This window comes from Chrysemys picta, chromosome 1 (assembly GCF_011386835.1).
Source record: "Chrysemys picta bellii isolate R12L10 chromosome 1, ASM1138683v2, whole genome shotgun sequence".
Lineage (NCBI taxonomy): Eukaryota > Metazoa > Chordata > Testudines > Emydidae > Chrysemys > Chrysemys picta.
In genome coordinates this window covers 66,839,040-66,852,456 of record NC_088791.1, presented here as the reverse complement: position 1 = coordinate 66,852,456, position 13,417 = coordinate 66,839,040, and the positions used below count along the sequence as shown (strand labels likewise).

The window sequence follows — 13,417 nt, the reverse complement described above, 5'->3', positions numbered from 1 at the left end:
TTGGGTTCTTTGAGGCATTGCTTTGAGTTCCTTCTTCCTGGTCATAGGCTTACATCAGAGTCGCAAAATATGCAGTCTTGGTCAGTTAAGCCAGACTCTTACTAGACAGAAGGAAAGAGAAGAGGGATAGGAAAGAGAAGGAATAAGGTGGTGAAACATGTCAGGGCTGGGAGAGAGAGAAAGACTGGGAGTCAACCAGAGCCAGTAGACATAGTGGTATCATGACAAAGGTCCAGTGTCCCAGGAGAGTGTGGATAGCAGCCATGATGTTCACTCCAGTAGCCAATTCCCCCTCACCTCCAAACTGTGTGTCTTTTTTTTTTAAGGACCCCAAAAGGAAGTAATGGGCAGAATAACCCATCCCCTCATTATTTTGTCCACCAATTAGGCCCCGTTTCTGACATACCAATTTTGATTCACTTAGTTCTGGTTCCACACTTCTCTTGTCTGTCAGACATGATCTTAACACAGTCCTTGAATTACATCAGTAGGTCTTTTTGTTTGAACTAATTTAATCTGTCTCCCCTTTTGCAACTTTTCTCAATAACATTTGTTGTTATCGGTTACTGTGACACCTTATGATTTACCCTCACTCCTTACAGTTGAGCTCAGAAGTAGGGTAAATTTTTAGGCCCAAGTAGCCCAACAGTCATCACCCTCAAAACAAATACTCTGTCATATTTTACAGAGAGTTTTGCTCAGAGGAAAAATTGCTGCTTCTATTCCCACACATTGAACACTGTTTTGGGTGACACCAGAAAACCATCATTTTGACCTGGTTCCAATAAGCTCAGGACTGGTGCCAGGAGACTCTTGTGGGTCCTCCTTTAAATTCTAGGAGAAGAGTGGGGGGAGCTTTCTCTAAGTTATTCTGGCATTTGCAACTCTCAGACCTCTGGTAACCAGCAACTCCTGCCAACAAATTCCATACTCACTTATTGTTCTTAGTTGAATATAAGAGTCATATTGGCAATACATTTTTGTTTTACCTCCTAGCATAAACACCATTAATCTAAATTGTGCTAATAAAAATTTAATCTTTTATGCCTGAAATATAGAATAAAAAAGGGAAAAAAATGTAGTTTCCAATAGGGATCAGTATATCAAAATTTCTGAGCAGAATAAGACCTTCAGTCATGCATAGGACAAATCTACAATTGTACGGGGAGATTTTGGCAAACCAGTAAAGTGCCTGAAACCACTATGGCTTATTGTTAAAGGCAGCCTAGTCAGCAAGTGGTAAATTGGCCATTCAGCAGTCTCAGCTTGACCAAGGCAGGAGGGGCGGGGGTTTGGGGTGCCACAGAAAAGGCAGCTTGACCCTGTGTCCTTGCTGATAAGAATTGTGCTGAAATTGCTGATACATGCATTTTAAAAGAGTAGGATGTGCCCCAGGAATGTCTATTGGGGTCTCAAGGCTGCAAACTCTAGAAAAAACCCACACCTGGTTGAATCAATAATCAGAAGGAGCCTCTTGCTTGCCCATTGGAACTGCTTACTTTACAAGTTTTTCTTTAAGGGACATGTCATTCTATTACTAATGTATAAATAAGGGGAAAAAGCTTGAGATAGTTGGACTTGTTTGGGGACTCTCCCTCTGGATACACCTTACGGTGCCCACCGGCAGATGGAAGATTTGGCCACCAGAAGCCTGCTGCTGTTTCACTCAAGAGCCACACTCTGCTTTGGTAATTATCAAGGGTTGGGGGTGTTTTACTAACCTGTTGCAGACGTGTGTAAGTGCTTGAGACTAAGTAAAGTATAGCTTTAAGTGAAAGCACTCTTGTGTTGTCCTGTTTTGTGCCAGCCATCTGTTGGTCGGACGGCCGTGTCTCCCCTGATTTATTTCCTGACACCACCTCGCACAGAGTAAAAGTTACCAAGAGCTTTGGGTTGAAAGAACCCTTGGTAACACAATAACATTACCAGACTATTACCACATCTTCAATCCTGGCTGGTCAACCCTATGCATTTCATCCCTACTAATATGTATAAACATTTGAGCAGGGACATAAAATTAATTCCTCCCAGGACAATTAGGTTTGGTTGCTGGCCGAAAATGATAAAGGATTATACATTTCAGATAAGAACCCAGTAGTATAACATCTAATTTCAGAAAGGAGAAAAAAAAGAATTCTGTTAAATTTCAGATAGGACAAACTCTGGGGCTAAATTCTTAGTAAGAAAAAAGATATATGATTAGTGGTAAAAAATTAATCACTGAGGCAATATTATATAGTGGCTACAGCAAATGACAGGAAGGGCTACTGGGTTTTATTCCCAGCTCTACCATAGACCAGTTTACCTTGGGCAAATCACGCTCAGTTAAGCCATCTGTAAATTTAACTACTCCATCCCACAAAAAGGTTTGCTAAAGCTCATTGAATTTTTAAAGCAATCGTTAAACCAGATTATTTTTAAAAAGGCATATGTTTAATAATAATAAAGAATAGTATTTTAAGTGTTGAATTTCAGAGTAGAAAAAATAAGTTACATTGTCCTCCCAGGAATCCGAAAAGGAGAAAAGACAAATAATATGGAATCCAAATGTCTGAAGGGCAGACATGCGAGTGTGGGTTGATTTTCTAATAGAACACCAGTACAGTGTATGATTTTGAGCAACAAAGTATTGATCTCTTGTCAAGATAAATCTAACGTAAGTGTCTCTGGTAGGATACATAAGGAATTGACTTCACAGCAGGGCAAATATCCATGAATCATTTTGTTAGTTAAATACCTAATACACACACACACACACACACACGCACAATTAATCCAGCAGGCCCTATCACCTGACATGCTGTTTTTCTGGCAGGGCTGACTTGAGGCACAAGGAAGTCAAACATTGACTTAAGGTCACTCAGTGTGCAAGTATCTCAGTGTAGATTAGTACCCAGAGTCCTTTGGGACCCCTGAGCCCTTTGAGCTAGACCACATGGCCTCCTCTTGACAGCACAAACATACAGAAAGGCTTGGATCTTAGCCAGATATACTTACCATATGAGATTCCTGGCAGGACATACATGTAATTCATAAGAAGGAAAATCTTGTTTTGAATTCCAAGTGAATAACACTAAATTATTCCTGGCAGGATTTAGAGAATGGATGGTCATATACTGTTTACAGAGTCATTGAGTAGCAGGACAAATGTAATGGAGAAAAACTGAGATTTAATAAAGACAGGGGCAGATACAGACAAGATACAGCTTCAGGGGACCAAACACATGATTTTTGGCAGGAACATGATGAGTGTTGAACTACCAGGTTGGAAAAAAATTAAATTCCCAAAAGAAAAATCCTTCATGGCAATAGTATCGGGTTTAGTTTTTGTCAGCACATACATAACGCAGTTCCAGACAGAACTAACATTGGGCTGAAAAGTCCTTGAGCAAATCCTTATCATTCCTGGCAGGGAATGAATACCCATGAATACCCTAATTGTGGTAACACGAAGCAATAGGATTTGTGGTAAAGCAAAGATATGGAGTAGCCCTGTAATAGTCTCACATGGTTCCGTTCAGAAACTAGACCCTGCAGTTGATTTGCAAAGGTTGATAGTGAACCTTATCCTGCAACTTCACTTTGAGATTCAAGTTTAGGCAACAAGTGGGAAACTCACAACCACCAGCTCTTATCCCCATAGCCTCAATTTCTCTTTATACAGCATGTCATCGTCTTACAGGTGTTCATGGGGATGAAACAAAGGAGGCCAACACTGATGAGGGAGGTTTGCCAGCTTTACATCTGTATGAAAATTTTTTGTCCATGTTCCCTGAACTTTCATGAGCATGGAATAAGATTCTTGAACTCAGGCCAGTTGCAAACCTAGGATGATTTTGTGCCCAAAATTTCTTGCAGTTGTAGTATGCAGTCGAATTACTAAGGGGATAAACTGGTATAATATTTCTTGTTGATTTGCTGGGAACATGTAGCTGATCCCTGGCAAATCAATCACAGGGAATTAAATTTCAGGCAAACAACCTATCTTCTTCCAAACCAATTTTATCTTCAACTTTTATTCCTTTACTGCATAGCCAGAAATTGTCAGTTTACTGAGCAGGTTTTTGAGAAATGTTGATATTTTTGCATAAACTTCACAAACACCCAAAAAGTTTTGTAAGTCCAGGGAAAATTTGTATTGCAAAAGTTAAAATATTACTCTCAGTAGCGGCCAGCCTGATCTCAACACAACACACTGCCACAATGGTGGAATCAGAGTTTGATGTCCAAATATTTCTCTTATTGGCAGAAGCTGAGAGTAGTATGGGACAGCACACTTAACCCTTTGGTCTCATGCATGCCCCTTTTGCCAATGCATGGATGGCCCCGGCATGATTCTAGGAAGATTAACAGTCACTCTTTTTTTGTGTAACTGATGGTGATGGCACTGAGTTTTGGGCTCGATTTAACACAACTTCTCAGCCTAAAAATTAGTAAGATTGCATTTTTGGTACTTATGTGGTAATGATTTGTAAAATGTTTTTACTTTCTAAATAAAAGGTTATATTAAAATAGATACATTTACACAACTCCCAAATTCTCACTTTTTTTTTTTTTTGGCCACTATGTGGCAAAAACAATAAAACGCAGAATGGAAGGAAAGGATAGAAGCAACTTTTCTGGATTCCATTCTAGCTGGAATCTAGAGCCCAGACCCAAACTTAAGTTGATTAATATAGAATTACAAACATTAACAACATTTTTATTAGTAACATGAGTAATAAGCTCTGGTGATCTTGGTGTTGGCCATCAAAGGATTTATGAAGTTGTAAGCTCTCTTAAAAATAAATCTCTAGTCCCTTTCCATGGGAGGATTGAGTTTAAAATACCAACTGATTGCCAGGGAGGCTCATCAATGGAAAAAATATTTTTTCCATCGAAAGGTTCAGGAGGTAACTCTCACCTCCTGCAATGCTCTAACAGTTTATAGGAAAAAGAAGTACAAGGTCTCTTCCCACTTGCAAAGGATTGGGCCTGTCTTATAGCGCCCTCCTGCCAGGTTTTGCTCTTGCTGAGCCAGCTCACTCCCTGAGGCAGATCTGCCCGAGCTCACTCAAGGAAACCAGGGAAGCAGTTTCCAGTGGGGTTAGTTGTTTTAAATTAAGCCTTCATTAAAAAAAAAAAAAAAAAAAAAAAAAAAAACCACACACACCTCACAGACTCTTCCCTCAAAAGCCTGTGCAGGCTGAAAAGTCCCTTCCCCGAGTCTGTCCCTCACACCAGTAACTTCAGCAACCCAAAATTTACTGGCTCTTACCTCAGAGCCTCAGCAACAAAGGACATCACAGCGTCCCCCTTCTGTCCATTAGGCTTCTGAAGCAATTCATCTCAGCAGTAGCTCCAGTAGCAATCTATTGAGAGCCTGGCTCCTGGCCAGGGCCAGCCCTAGATCAAATGGCACCCCAGGCAAGAAGCATCTTTGGCGTGCTGCCCCGCCCCTCATCTATTTGTTAAACTTTTTAATATCGCACTATATATATATATAAAACTTCACAATATTGCAGCAGCTGGGCTCTCACTTCACTTCATTCTTATATCTCAATGACTGACTGGCGATACCTTGCCCCTCATATACCCACAAGGGATGGCTGACAACATTCTAGAAGGTTTCAGGAAAATGGAGGAAAATATAGTACTCAAAGTCTGGAAGATTCCACAAGATTCTACAAAGGTCCAGAACATTCTAGGAAGTTCATAAAAAATGAATCCACATACAGAATACTTGAAACATTTTACTTCAACCATTCTATTTTCCCTTTTCTCACTAGCAACAAAAACGGCACCTCTGAGTCTGGCACCCAAGTGGTCACCTGCCCCTGAAGCCGGCCCTGCTCCTGACTCCTCAGCTTTCTGGACAGCGTTGCCATCTCCACCCTCCCTTTCCTGCTGCCCTCTTTTGTAAGTGTCAGATAATTAAGTTCCAGCTGTTTTCTCAGATGCAGCAGGTGGGGCTAATCAGCCAGCTGCAGGCCTTTGACCCCAGAGGAATGGTGTCCCTTTCCATATACCTTCACACTGCCCAAACCATCTCTCCTCAACCAGTCCTTCCTCAGTCTGCATGAGGTCTGTAGGAAGGTGTGACCCTGCTGCTGCAGATCTCAGGGGATCTGAGATAGAGCAATGAAGAAAGCTGTAAACATCTGTAACCCTGCCTTTGTGGGTCACAACTGAGAATACCAAATTCAGGACAAACTGCTGAGAAATACGGCAGATACACCCCAAAACTGGTGGTTATTCTCCCCAGGGCCGGCTCCAGGGTTTTGGCCGCCCCAAGCAGCCAAAAAAAAAAAAAAAAAAAAAAAGCCACGATCCTGATCTGCGGCGGCACTTCGGTGGGAGGTCCTTCACTCTGCCGCCCCTCTCCGGAGTGGCCGCCCCAAGCACCTGCTTGCCAAGCTGGTGCCTGGAGCTGGCCCTGATTCTCCCTTAAGATATACCAATCCAACAATAAAAATAAACTTCTGTTTCACCACACTGACTAACAAGAAGTCAGAACAGCAGTTTCCTTAGGCATTTCAGTCCTTGAGTCACCACCAAAAACACTAGACTTTAAGTTGAGTGGTTTTTTACAACCAATTTAATCAAATGAAAGGTTCTTCTGATCCCAAAGGATCAGCCACACACGCAGGTCAATATATAACTCAGATCTTACCCAATAATCACACTGTTGCCAATCCTTTAGTATCTAAAATCTAAAAGTTTATTTATAAAAAGAAAGGAAAAGAAAGAAAGGTGAGAGTTAAAATTGGTTAAAGGAATCAAACACATACAGTAATTGCAAATTTCAGAGTAGCAGCCGTGTTAGTCTGTATCCGAAAAAGAACAGGAGTACTTGTGGCAACTTAGAGACTAACAAATTTATTAGAGCATAAGCTTTCGTGGACTACAGCCCACTTCTTCAGATGCTTGGTTCAGGTTTATAGCAGTGATGGAATAAACTGCTAGCTTAAGTCAAGTCTCTGGTTGCTTCCAAATCATTGGAAGGACCTCAGTCCCTTGGTTAGAATGCTCCCATTAGTATAAGTTCATAGTCCAGAGGTTTGAGCAGGAAAAAGGCAAAATGGAGATGTTTCCAGCCAGCGCCTTTTATAGCTTCTGCCATGTGGAGGGAAATCCATTGTTTCAAACAAAGCCCTCAGCACAGCTAGTGGAAAATTACAGGTAAAGGATGGAGTTTGGAGTCACATGAACGAGTCACATGTCCACGCATGACTTCGCTTAGTCGTGGCAGGAAACTCCATTCAGTGTAGATAAGCGTCTTCCATGGTCCATTGTGAGTTAAGTGTTCCATGATAAGCCACTTCATTTGAATAAAGAAGAACAGGAGTACTTGTGGCACCTTAGAGACTAACAAATTTATTAGAGCATAAGCTTTCGTGGACTACAGCCCACTTCATCGGATCCGATGAAGTGGGCTGTAGTCCACGAAAGCTTATGCTCTAATAAATTTGTTAGTCTCTAAAGTGCCACAAGTACTCCTGTTCTTCTTTTTGCGGATACAGACTAACACGGCTGCTACTCTGAAACCGTTCATTTGAATAGTCCCTCCAAGATGTGCAGGCTAAATACCGGGTGGGCGTTGCCCGAGGAGCAAACACTTGAAATCCAATATAGAGCCATTACTCAAAACTTCAAATACAAAAATGATTCATGCATACAGATAGCATAAGTATATTCAGCAAATCATAACCTTTCCATAGACACCTTACTTGACAAATCTTTTGTACAAGATTTGTTGCAATTATAAAGCAGTGGTAGCAACAATGATTTACAGGGTAATATTTTAATCAGATAACGTCACAACATCCCCCTAAGAAAGGCTGTACTGCATGGCTCGCATTCCTCTCCCATTCAAGTCAGTGGCAAAACTCCCAGTAACGTCATTTTTGTGTAGGATCAGGCCCAATGTACATGCAAGTTAATTTAATTTCATAGTTAACTACTTTCCTTCCCTGAATTGTATCTCAGGCTGGCTCTGCTGCGGGTTGAAAGAAAATGCAAAGTGCATGAGTGCTGACCAAGAGTTGTTAAAATATACCCCTTGAAGAGAAGAGAACTTATTGTGAAGATTTAAGTCTGTGAAGATATGCTGGATTACCATGGTAGGGAACGTGTGCAAGTAGACAAGAAACAAAAATATTACAAAATGTTACACATGGCATATAAACTGTATATTGAACTGTATGATGTGAGAAATTGTATGTGACTGTGCAGTTAACTATTGTAATACAAGCAAATGGGCAGAATTAAAGTTGTACATATACCCCTAACTGTTCCATTTTCTGACTGTTGCGTTAACAGTACAACCTTAACACTCCATTAAGATAATGTGCTCCGTGGAATTACCAACCCAAATGTACTTTTCATGCCTGTATAACTTCTTTCAATGTTCAACTGAAAATACATTTGAGTGTATATGCCTTTAAGAGTAGCGTGCATAGCAGGAGTTCCCACCTCTCTTAATTGTAACCATTTTCAGCTATGCTCGTCAGTCACATTCACAGTTTGCAAGAGGGAGCAGCTCTTTTACCTCCTAGGGTTTAGACTTTAGACTATACTAGAGCCAAAAGCCAGTGCAAGTCAGCGTCACTACATCGAAGTCTAGTTTGCAGATAGATTTGCTGAAGGGAAATGTTTTTCTTTCAGTTCACGCTGAACTGCACAGGATGTTATGGAGAGTGTATAAAATGGAGCATAGTGTCTCAGACAACTAGAGATGCAGTCTTCGTATGTGCAACAGCAGACCAGTAAGACTGATACAGTAGGAGCTCCAGGAAACAGACTTGTACATAAATATTGGGCTCTGTGCCAGTTAAACCATTAACCTGGAGGCATATTTAAAAACTTTGTACGTACAGAGCTTTCCACACGGCTATTTTTTAAACCCTTTATGTATATTTAATAATACTTACCTCCAGGCTATCAAACTATTAAAAAAATAATCACAATTAATCACAGTTTTAATTGCACGGTAATAGAATGTCATTTATTATAAATACTTTTGGATGTTTTTCAACATTTTCAAATATATTTATTTCAATTACACAGAATACAAAGTGTACAGTGCTCAGTGTATTATTTGTTATTACAAATATTTGCATATTTTCAATTCACTTCATACAAATACTGTAGTGCGATCTCTACCATGAAAGTGCAACTTACAAATGTAAAAGTATTTGAGGTGGAGCAATTATGTTGACGGGAGAGCACTCTCCTGTCGACATAGTGGGTCTTCACCAGACGCACTGCAGCTGCGCCGATGTAGCATGGTAGTGAAGACAAGGCCTGGTTTACAGTGCAGGGCCCTCTCCACTGGTGGACTACATTTCACAATAGGGAGCCAAAGGGAAAATTTCAGTACCTGCTCTATGCTGATAACAAGAGTTGCCGGAGTTCAGACAAAGGCCCTGAACTTGCAGACTTAAGTGCATGCATGATTTTACTGAAGTTAGTGGTCTCATTTCCTCAATGGTATAGGCAGTGAGTTATATGGGCCCGTGGTGCCCGTGCTCCACCAATGTTTGGGCTTATATTTTCAGAGCCGTCCTGTCCATAGGATGGACCAGGGAAACCACGCTGGGCCCAGCACTTCAGGGGACGTGGGGTCCAGGGCGGCCTGGGAAGTTAGTGGGGGGCCTGGTGCCAGCAGCAGCAAGCAACCTGGCCCCAGCCCACCCTGCTCCACTCCCATTCCACCCCTTCCCCCACGCCCCCGCCCCTTTCTGGCTTCCGCCCCCTCCCCAGAGCGACTTCAGGAGCCAGCGGGGTGGAGCGGGCTGGGGCCAGGTTGCTCGCTCTTGCTGGCGCCAGGCCCCCCGCTAACCTCCCAGGTCCCCCTGGATCCTGCGACCCCCTGAAGCGCGTGGCCCAGGGCAGTTGCCCTGGTCCGTCCTATGGACAGAACAGCTCTGCTTGGACCCGTTCTGGGCACCACCAAAAATTACCATACTTTAAATATATTGAAGCCTGGAGCATGCAAAGAAAGATTCTTGTTTGAAAATAATTCTGCCGTGTGATGCAGCCCCCCAGAATTGGTTTAAAAAAAAAAGTTGAACTGTTTGAATCTAGCACCTCTAAAAAGGCACCTCCCAAAATGGAGGAAAAAAAACACCAAAAGATATGTGACTGTCTTGTGTTATTAGTTTGGACTTAAAATGTTTGTTGAGAGAATTTACAACCAAAGATTAACATTTTATTAGAACTACATAGTGTGGAAGTACTGGGCTAAAAATATAACCAACTATTCTCTGGGGAAGTTTTTAAAAAGAGATTTTGAAGTAGAAGTCCCATAGCCTTTAAATGGGACTTGTACTCTGCAGTCACTTAAAAGTTTTTAAAATCACCCCCTTTAAACCTACACAGAAGCTGAGTAAAGTGAATACCCCTTTATTTGTTGGCTAAAGGAGGTGCTGCCCTTGCCTATGAAGCCCAGGTTCCCATCCTTCCTCTCCCTATCTTCTTATCCTGCGGACTTCTGCGATGGCTACTAACTAGTCCCAGACATCACCACTATGCAACTTTGTTTTCCTATGTTATAGTAGGGCAGTTAGATACTGAAGAAACAACTTTGAAAAATGTTTGTATTTTATTATAAATGAAAAAATAAACGTACCTTATTGAGAATCATGTTGGAGCAGGAGCATCTCTGTAAATCTGCTATAAATGAGAGTCTCAACATATTTATTTACTGAAAAATTTACCTGACAGGGTCTTTTAACAGGATTAGGGAACCAGAATGTCTGTTATTCATTCAGGTCAAAAGTTATATACAAAGCCAAACAAAAAACTAAAAAACAAATCCTAACTCCAGAGTCTCCTGTATTCCAGGTCCTTCTGACCATCAAGGTGGTAATTTCAAACAGCCATTAGTTGAACATCATATTAGTATGCTTTAGCACCATCTAGCTTGCATCTGAGGTAACGAAAGCCCATATTTTTTCTTCCAACATCTAGATCCCTGATTCTATACTAATGGATTTTTATTTATTATTATTATTATTATAATTGGGGATGGGAGATTAAAATTTTTTCTTAAGGCAAAGTTGGAATAAAATGTAACCTAATTTGTTTTTTGTTGGGTGACCAAATTTCTAAATACCTATCCTCTTTTTGGCACTTCTCTTGTGTACATACTTGGTGTGAAAGATTTTACTTTACAAGGACAGTCCATATTTGACTATACCACAATTCCATAGGAGGAAAAGACAGATTTTTCTAATAATGCACAATACAAAGTCTTTCTGCTAACAATAAAAAATAAATTAGTTTGTTGTTCTGTTTAAAATCTAGATCCTTCACTGGATCATTAAGTGAGCAGTTTAGGAGATCTGTGGGAAGCTGGCATTTTATTATAAGATGAATCTCTTTAATAATTTCCTCCCAAAATCGTCTAATTCCTGGACATAACCATACATGAAAATATGTTCTCCTTTCCCTGCAACCCTTCCAATGGCGTGCCTCCCTAGTAGCAAAAATATGATGGAAGTTAACTGGAGTCAAATACCATCTATATAATAAGTTATAACAATTGTTTTTATGAGCTACACAGACTGAAGATGAATATCCCCTTTCTCATATAGAAACCCACTCATCCAGATCAACTTCTTTGTTCAAATCCCTCTCCTCTCTTTTCATCTGGGTTGTTTTCTTATCGACATCTTTTTTCAATCAGAATCCTATACATCTTAGGGTATGTCTACACTACGAAATTAGGTCGAATTTAGAGAAGTCGGTTGTTTAGAAATCGTTTTTATAAGGTCGATTGTGTGTCTCCCCACACAAAATGCTCTAAGTGCATTAAGTCGGCGGACTGTGTCCACAGTACTGAGGCTAGCGTCGACTTCCAGAGCGTTGCACTGTGGTAGCTATCCCACAGTTCCCGCAGTCTCTGCCACCCATTGGAATTCTGGGTTGAGATCCCAATGCCTGATGGGGCAAAAACAGTGTCACGGGTGACTCTGGGTACATGTCGTCAGGCCCCACCCTCCCTCCTCCCTGCCATGAAAGCAACGGCAGACAATAGTTTCGCGCCTTTTTTTAGCCCAGACACCACAGCACTGGGTTCATGGAGCCCGCTCAGATCATCACGGCAATTATGAGCACTTTAAACACCATGCGCATTATCCTGGAGTATATGCAGGACCAGAACCTGCCAAGGCAAAACCAGGCGAGGAGGCGACAGCAGCGCGGCGACGAGAGTGATGAGGAAATAGACATGGACATAGACCTCTCACAAAGTATGGGCCCCAGCAATGTGCAAATCATGGTATTAATGGGGCAGGTTCATGCCATGGAACGCTGATTCTGGGCCCGAGAAACAAGCACAGACTGGTGGGACCGCATAGTGTTGCAGGTGTGGGACGATTCCCAGTGGCTACGAAACTTTCGCATGTGTAAGGGCACTTTCATGGAACTTTGTGAGTTGCTTTCCCCTGCCCTGAAGTGCCAGAATACCAAGATGAGAGCAGCCCTCACAGTTGAGAAGCGAGTGGCAATAGCCCTGTGGAAGCTTGCAACGCCAGCTACCGGTCAGTCGGGAATCAATTTGGAGTGAGTAAATCTACTGTGGGGGCTGCTGTGATTCAAGTAGCCAACGCAATCAAAGAGCTGCTGGTATCAACGGTAATGACTCTGGGAAACGTGCAGGTCATAGTGGATGGCTTTGCTGCAATGGGATTCCCTAACTGTGGTGGGGCAACAGATGGAACCCATATCCCTATCTTGGCACCGGAGCACCAAGCCAGCGAGTACATAAACCACAAGGGGTACTTTTCAATGCTGCTGCAAGCACTGGTGGATCACAAGGGACGTTTCACTAACATCAACGTGGGATGGCCAGGAAAAATACATGATGCTCGCGTCTTCAGGAACTCTGGTCTGTTTCAAAAGCTGTAGGAAGGGACTTTCTTCCCAGACCAGAAAATAACCGTTGGGGATGTTGAAATGCCTATAGTTATCCTTGGGGACCCAGCCTACCCCTTAATGCCATGGCTCATGAAGCCGTACACAGGCAGCCTGGACAGTAGTCAGGACCTGTTCAACTACAGGCTGAGCAAGTGCAGAATGGTGGTAGAATGTGCATTTGGATGTTTAAAAGCACGCTGGTGCAGTTTACTGACTCAGATAGACCTCAGCGAAACCAATATTCCCATTGTTATTACTGCTTACTGTGCGCTCCACAATATCTGTGAGAGTAAGGGGGAGACATTTATGGTGGGGTTGAGGCAAATCGCCTGGCTGCTGATTATGTGCAGCCAGACACCAGGGCAGTTAGAAGAGCACAGCAGGGTGCGGTGCGCATCAGAGAAGCTCTGAAAACCAGTTTCAGGACTGGCCAGGCTACGGTGTGAAAGTTCTGTTTGTTTCTCTTTGATGAACCCCCTCCCCCCGGTTCACTCTACTTCCCTGTAAGATAACC

The 13,417-nt window shown here is 42.1% G+C and overlaps 1 long non-coding RNA gene across 1 annotated transcript; it reads left to right on the top strand.

Annotated features, from left to right (window-relative positions):
• Positions 1–1,508: 1,508 nt before the first annotated feature.
• LOC112060157 (uncharacterized) lies at positions 1,509–9,050 on the top strand. Its single transcript, XR_002889458.3, has 3 exons — positions 1,509–1,688; positions 5,769–5,898; positions 7,969–9,050. It is a non-coding gene; the product is annotated as an uncharacterized LOC112060157 (long non-coding RNA).
• The last annotated feature ends 4,367 nt before the right edge of the window (positions 9,051–13,417 follow it).